At 36.2% G+C, this 7766-nt stretch overlaps 1 long non-coding RNA gene across 1 annotated transcript; it reads left to right on the top strand.

The window, feature by feature from the left end:
• The first annotated feature begins 1299 nt into the window (after window positions 1–1299).
• LOC309475318 lies at window positions 1300–4819 on the top strand. The gene is made up of 4 exons (XR_014197601.1): window positions 1300–3044; window positions 3295–3560; window positions 4451–4511; window positions 4681–4819. It is a non-coding gene; the product is annotated as an uncharacterized lncRNA (long non-coding RNA).
• Window positions 4820–7766: the final 2947 nt, after the last annotated feature.

The raw sequence follows: 7766 nt of genomic DNA, 5'->3' as shown, positions 1-7766 counted from the left end.
CTAACAGCAGATGGAGAGTATGCTCGGCAATCTACTGCTTTTCCTGCAGTTCTACCAGAAAGACTCGGGAGAATAAATACTGTGACAATTATCCATTTATTAGCAACCCAGCAAGCAATAAAGTTCTTTGGCGTAGGCCCCATCCGTAGCTCGCAATCTGAGGGTCCGGACTCTGCATATCCTGCCTGAGATCAAGGCAGGGGCGCAGCCGACCCCCGTGAGGTATGGAAGGGACCATCCTGGTGGTGGTGGTGAGGGGGATGGAGGGAAGGATTCAATTTGGAGGAGGTGGGGAGGATGGTGGTGTGAAGCGTCAGCATCTGCGAACTCAAACATGAGTAAGTACCGATCTTTTATACCACAAGTGTTGGAATGTGATTGGATAGATGAAAAGGTAGAATGACGTAACAATTAAGTCTTCCTGGCAGAACTTAATGCTAAAGCTTTCATTTCCTGGACGTCAATGTTGAATTTACTGTTGAATTTGAACCACTGAATTTGTGGAAGCGAATTTGCAAAGCGAAATAAAATGGACCGAAAATTGCCTGTTGAATAGTAAAGGTTGTATTTTTAAAAAGTTTGAATATTTTGGAAGTGAAATATGGATTATTGAATTTTTAATAATGAAAATGTGTTTGAAATGTTTTTAATTGAAATATTCACAGCTTAAATATTCAACCATGTTGAATTTCAGCCCATAAAAAATGCAAGCCCTAAAAATACAATGCATTAAAATGCAAGCATGGTTAATGCAATGCCTATTTTTTTCAAGTAGTGCAATTCAACAGGCTTTTTATTTCAAAAACATTTGACATTATTTTACTTCCATAAACGCGCCACTCCTTCCCCCAGTGGAGGGCCGGGCTTTTGTTTCCTTTTCTTTATTTTCCATCAAAAGAGTCCCACATTTCACAAAAGAGTCCCACCCCGCTTGCATGGTGTCTGGGAGCCTGGCTAGAGCTTCGCAGCCCGTCTCGCTGGCCCATCCGTACTATCAGACTTGGCTATGCGATTCAGTTCACCCGGTGCCCCCCTGTTTTCAAGGGCATTCTGTTCACCCGTGTTCTGGCAGACAATGCCCCTCTGCTCAGAGCAGAGATCGCTGTCCTACTGGCGATGGACACGATCGAGCCGGTCCCTCCAGCCGATATGAAGACCGGCTTCAACAGCCTGCACTTTATTGTAATATATATATATGATGCACAGGGCAATGCTTTGAAACCTTGTGTCCTGGCATTCATGTGGATGTCACTTTGACTTGATCACCTACACTGTAAAATATTTCCAGACTTTCACAATATTTAACTGTGTTTTTTTACAGTAAAATACTGTTTTAATTGATTTACTGTAAACAATTGTAATTTCACAGTAATGTGGATTCGCTCACTGACTTTTTACTATTTGCTGTGATATGACAGCAAATTACTGTAAAAAAATAGGCTGTTCAGCTGAGAACGAAGACCCCACCCAGATAGCAAGCACAGTTGGGCCAACGGCTTTTTCTGTATGGGCCAGCCTGAGCCTCGGCTGAAATCAGTTGTAATGGTGTCAGGTCCATACTCGGTGTAGCTGTGTGTACCTTCGACCCGAGTTCGTTTTGTCACAAGCGGGCCACGAAAAAACTGAAAAAAAAGATTTTGGCGGTTAAATCCTGAGGATGATCCAACAGACGCGTCGCAGACCATTTCGTTTCCGAGAGGAATCATTCAGCTGAAAAAAACGGGTAAGTAATTTAATTCATTTATTGTTCTATTGTTTGATGTTTTAATTGAGATGGTTTGCGATGGTAATTAGGCCTTCGTAACATCAGAAAACCCATTCGGTCGCGGAGATACGGAGTGTTGATGAAAAGGCCTAACGTTATACGGTTTCATTTTAGGATGATTGTGTCTTTGTTTTATTAGAAAAACTGCTGAGCTGGATCCAGCACTGTAATGTTGGCTAATGAAATTATATTTAGTAGTTATATTCCATTTTGATTGCTAAAATTTAGTCAGTTATTTCGTCTTTTTCAACGAGTGATTATCGAATCATAGGAGTCGGACTATGCTTTCGGTGCATAGATTTGATTCACTAACATTTCAAAAGAGTCATTTACTTGTGAATCGAACTACTACACTGACCACCACGCTGCTGCATAACACCCGCGGAGACAACTCATTATATGTACAATCTGAAATTAAAAAAGACTTAGCTGCTAGCAGCTATTTTGTTGTAGCTAACACTTCTGTGGGGAGCTCCGAAACGGGAAAGCGTTATAGATAAGTGCAGCTTATTAATTCTTTGTCTTTTGCTCGACTTTTGTTATTGAATGTTACGTTAACGTCAACGTAATTTGCTTTAGAGCAGGTGCACTTTAGAGTGAAAGAAAAAATGAAAGAGTATATATCACTGTATATTGCGATTAAAATGGTTTAACATTTTACTGCAGTGGGGATATATGATGATTATGAGCGAACATACTAACTTAATTGATGTTTATCTGATCGCACTGTTTGGAATCTGACACCAACAGTTTTTGCAGTCTTGGTTACACTTTATAATAAGGTTTTATTTGTTAATATTAGTTTTCAACATTAGTTAACAGAGTAACCATGCGTAATACTTAAAAATGTATTAATCTTAGTTCATTTTCATTTTGACATTTAAAATAAAACAGTATTTGTTAACATTAGCACTGTGAACTACAAGAACAAACATTGAACAGTTGTATTTGTATTAACTAATGTTAACAAATACTGTAACAAATGTATTGGTAATATTAGTTAACACATTAATGTTAACAAATGAGACCTTATTGTAAACTGTTACCGATATTTTGCATATACTGCTGCGTGAACTCTGACAACAAAATTTATCAAACCTATGCACATAAAAAACGAATGCTTAAGATTTAATAATGACTTCACAATATGTATTCCTTTATTTAAAAGATGCAGTTCAGAGAAACCCTGACAGCTAATGCTGCTGAAATGGAGGTCGAGGGATCATGGACTGGTGGATCCAGCCGTCTAACTGGCAGTAGATCGAGGAGCAGACACAAGGTAAGTCTTTCTAGTGTTGATCAGGAGGCAGACACACTCTGGCAGTTTAAATCTATATTAAAAACACACCTCTCTAACCTAGCATAAACATAATACATTTATATCATTAAAATCCCTATAATCCTATATAATTCAAAAAGGATTGTTAGGCCGCATAAATTAGCTCAACCAGAACCGGAAACACTTCTCATAGCAATGAACAATGGCATTTTTGCTAATGTTAGTCTCTCTGTCTCATTCTTATCCCGAGGTTACTGTTGTCAGCCGGATCTAGTCCGTATCCAGATCAGATGCGGGACCTGCACCCTAAGATGAACACAGTGAGCCCTGAATGTCAGAAGAGACCATGACAACTAGACGAGACCTAGAAACAAACGCCTGTCAAGACCTTGTTGACACAACAGTCATCGGCACAGTCATCGGATCAGATCCACGAGAACCAGACCAGTCCTCCACACAGACCCAACGGCCAGCTTCAACTCCTCTCCCACCAATTGCCAGCGTGATCTTATGAAGGTAAAAGAGTAGCAAAACTCGAGATTAGATGTGAATTTGAGAACTTGTACAATTAATATTTGTATTTGTACACTAAAATTTACACTCACATCTCCAATGTGAAAACTTGTTGAATGTTGAGATCAGCACTTGCAGAAAATAGTCACAAACATGCATTCTGAATTTTAAGCTGCAGATAGTTACAAATGTAAAAGTCATTCACAGAAATACAATGACAGACACAAACTTGTATTCTTTCATTCACATTCGCAGCACAACCTCAATTAAGCACTTCTCAAATCTGCCATTGCAATATCAAATCTTCACACATTGACTTTTGCAACTTTTTTTGCGATATATTAGATGCGTAACTAACTTTTGCATTTTCAAACTCAGTGGCAGTAAGAGAGATAGGCGTGGCAATTTGAAATGGCAGATTTGAGAAGCTGGAAGTGCCTAATTGAGTGTATACTGGGAATGTGAATGAAAGAGTACAAGTTTGTGTCTGTCATTTTATTTCTGTGAATGACATTTTAACATTTGTGACTATTTATCTGCAGCTTAAAATTCAGCTGGTCCAAAATGCATATTTAGGCTGCATCAAAATAATCCACACGATTCTAGTCGACAAATAAAAGTCTTCTGATCTGAAACGATTGATCATTTTTATAAACAAAACGATAATTATGTAGTTTTTAACTGCAAACGCTCACCTTTTCCATCGCTCTGTGATGTGCACTTGGTCACGTGTCTTGTAATCGCATTAAGTTACGCTTTTGCAAGCGTGCATTGCATTTCTTTAATTAAACTATCACTTTTTGAAGTTTAATAATCCTATTTCACTCTATATCATGACTCTTGTTTTTCTGTCCATAACATTAAGACTATTTTTAAAACGCCTTATGTTAAAGGGTGCTCATTCCTGTTCCTGGATATCTGTCCCAGCAACAGGACCAGCACCTCTTACCTAAGGTATTTTGCATGTGCTGTTGTGATCAGCAAATGTGGAAAAACTTAATGGATTATTGAAAAATAATCACTGTAAAATATATTGTGAAGTTAGACTGCTTTTTCAAATTTATAAAAATAAATAGGGAATCTATCAGACTCTGAAATGTAACTTTTTTACTTGTCGTCTTAGATGCTTCCTGGGCATCAACCTTGATACAGGATCTAAATCCAAAAAGAAGCAGGATGGCATCGATCAGCAAGTTTGTTCTCTATTGCGTAAACTTGTGGATTTTGAATGGATGGCAAAGCAGATTTTGTGCTTTTTTTCCATTTGCTCCAGTCATTGTTGCCTCTCTTCATTTTCACCTGCCATATTGCCACTGAATATTTTGGACTGCCCTTATGGTTGAGACCTTCTACCTGGCTATTGTTTTGGATTTTCCCTGTGTTTATTGGACTGATAATCTCGTTGCCTACTCCTGCCTGCTCTCACACTTAATCTGCCTCATCCTTCTGGGGTCGCTGCCAGTATAAATGAATAAACAGTTTTGTTTTTTGGGTCCTTACCCATTACCTGACCTGTGCACATTCATAAGGTAAAACACTCATTCACAAGCCAACATGCATTCAACATACATACACATTCACCTTTACCAGTTCTTGTGTCATTGCATTTGGAAGAATTAGAATTAGAATCTGTGTTCTGAGAATAGTGTCAGTCAAAGATGTCAGAGTTTGGGATGCAGTCCTAACAGCTTAATGCAACATGTTTGTTATGATATTATTGTATCAATTGTAAAAAATAAAACAATTGAGGAAAGCATTGTTTAATCTTGTTTTTTTTTTTATTACTACTTTTCTGTGATCACATTGCATTGCTGTATTTAATTGTAACTTTACAGTTAATTACTGGCTACTAATTGCATTACTTTTACAGCCGAAACACAATAAATCACTGTGAAATTACAGTAATAATGTGATATAATTAACTGTGAAATCACTGTACACAAGTGTAATTTTACTATAATTTACATTAAATTTCTTACTGTAAATTACTGTGAAAGTAATGCAATTAGTAGCCAGTAATTTACTGTAAAATCACAGCAGAATTTTTTACAGTGTACCTAAGATTGTTGCAGACCGTGGCAATGGTGTTCCCTGAGTGCAGTGGCCTGTTTCAGCAGGATAATGCACCCTGCCATAATACAAAAATCGTTCAGGAAGGGTTTCAGGGACATGACAAAGAGTTCTAGGCGTTGCCTTGGCTTCAAAATTCCCCATATCTCAATCCGATTGAGCATCTATGGGATGTGCTTGATGAACAAATCTGATCCATGGAGGCCCCACCTTCAAGGGCATTCTGATACCACCTGATACCACAGGACACATACTGAGGTCTTGTGGAGTCCTTACCTTGACATATCAGAGCTGTTTTGGCAGCATAAGGGGAAACTACATGATATTAGGCAGGTGGTTTTAATACTGTGGCTGATCAGTGTATATTGCAAATATTAAATCTATTGTAAACTAAATATAAACATGTTATTTTTGCAACCCTTGATGATACCAGATTACCTTAACAGAAGAGGGGTAATGAGAAAAGACCCAAACAGATATGAAGAGTTATGGAAAAAGAGCATTACAAAAAAGAAAAAGAAAGACAGTGAAGCATTAACAAAAGAAACTAAATACTGACAAAGAAAGAGAACAAAACAAAATACTGAAGGCCTCAAATTAAGTTTGTTGTTACAATAGAAATTCATACATGTATAAGTATTTGAAAATATTTTGTCCAGTCTTTTCTGCAAAACCTCTTCTATCTTTGACAAAATACCTTCTGTTTTATGTTACTGTTTTTCTCTACAGTAACCTATTGTTAAGGTTACATTATTAACATGTGCCTTTAAAATTGTGTCCTTGCCAATACAAACTGTCATTACCGCAACAATGATTTATTTTAATTATTAATCAGATTTGTGTCTGCATTACCTAAACATTTCTTATCTATTTGAAACGTATTTAAGCATAACATGACACAAAAATGTGTGAAATATTTCACATACAAAACAAAACATCTTGAATTGCTGTTTGTAAGTTAACTCGAACTCTCCCGCCATCTAGCTCTAAAATGAATCATGAGCTGGCTATTTGCTTAGTCACATGAACATAAATGTGACCCTGGACCACAAAAAAACAGTTACAAGGTTTGTTTTTTTTGTTTTTTTTAAATTGAGATTTATACATTATATGAAAGTTGATTAAATAAGGTTTCCATTAATGTATGGTTTTTGTTAGGATAGGACAATATTTGACAAAATCTGGAATCTGACGGTGCAAAAAATGTACATTTTAAGAAAATTGCCTTTAAAGTTGTCCATTTATGTTTGCGATTTTGCTGCATCCACTCACAAAAATAATTTTGTTACATATTTATGGGAGGAAATTTACAAAATATCTTCTTTGAAAATGATCTGTACCTAATATCCTAATGATTTTTGGCATAAAAGAAAAATCGATATTGCTGTTTGAGCATAAACAACATCTGCAAAGTTACAATGCTTGAAGTTCAAAGCAAAGGGAGATATTTTATTTTAAGGGACAGACAAACGGTGCGTTTTTGCTCACCCTCAAAAAGTAATATTATAATTTATATAAAAATTTTTTTTAACATGCTATATATAAATATATGTGGGGTATTTTGAGCTAAAACTTCACATACACACTCTGAGGACATCAGATATTTATTTACATCTTGTGAAAAGGGCATTATACCACCCCTTTTTAAATTTAGAGGGAAAGTTGAGATTCATTTTTGTGGTAATAAGTATTGTGTTATAACCGGCATTTGTCAAGACACAGAGTTTATGTCAGTATTGGTATCCCAGTGGTGCAATAATGCTTTACTGTCATAGAAAAATTACACCAGATCACAGTAGTCCTTTGTCCTGTCCAAAAAAATTATAATTACATAAAAACCCTCAATACACCACCTAAACCGCAAGAACTTCACAAACTTCAAGCTTTATGAATCTAATTTATTACATCTCCTGCAAATATACTCAACATATGTAGCTGAAATAACTGCATATAAATAGTTGTTTATTTAAATGTTATTTATTTATTTATATTTATTAATATGTGTATATACATATACATTACAGGTTATGTTCTGGCTATTATTGTCTGACAATCGACATCCAGTCAAGACATTTTACACAGAATTCCACTTATAAATGATGCCAATTAGGAATAATCATTTCTGTCTGAGTAATCATT

The sequence above is a fragment of the Leuciscus leuciscus genome (genome assembly GCF_965113295.1).
Source record: "Leuciscus leuciscus genome assembly, chromosome: 15".
Taxonomy (NCBI): domain Eukaryota; kingdom Metazoa; phylum Chordata; class Actinopteri; order Cypriniformes; family Leuciscidae; genus Leuciscus; species Leuciscus leuciscus.
This window is presented reverse-complemented; position numbering and strand designations above follow the sequence as displayed.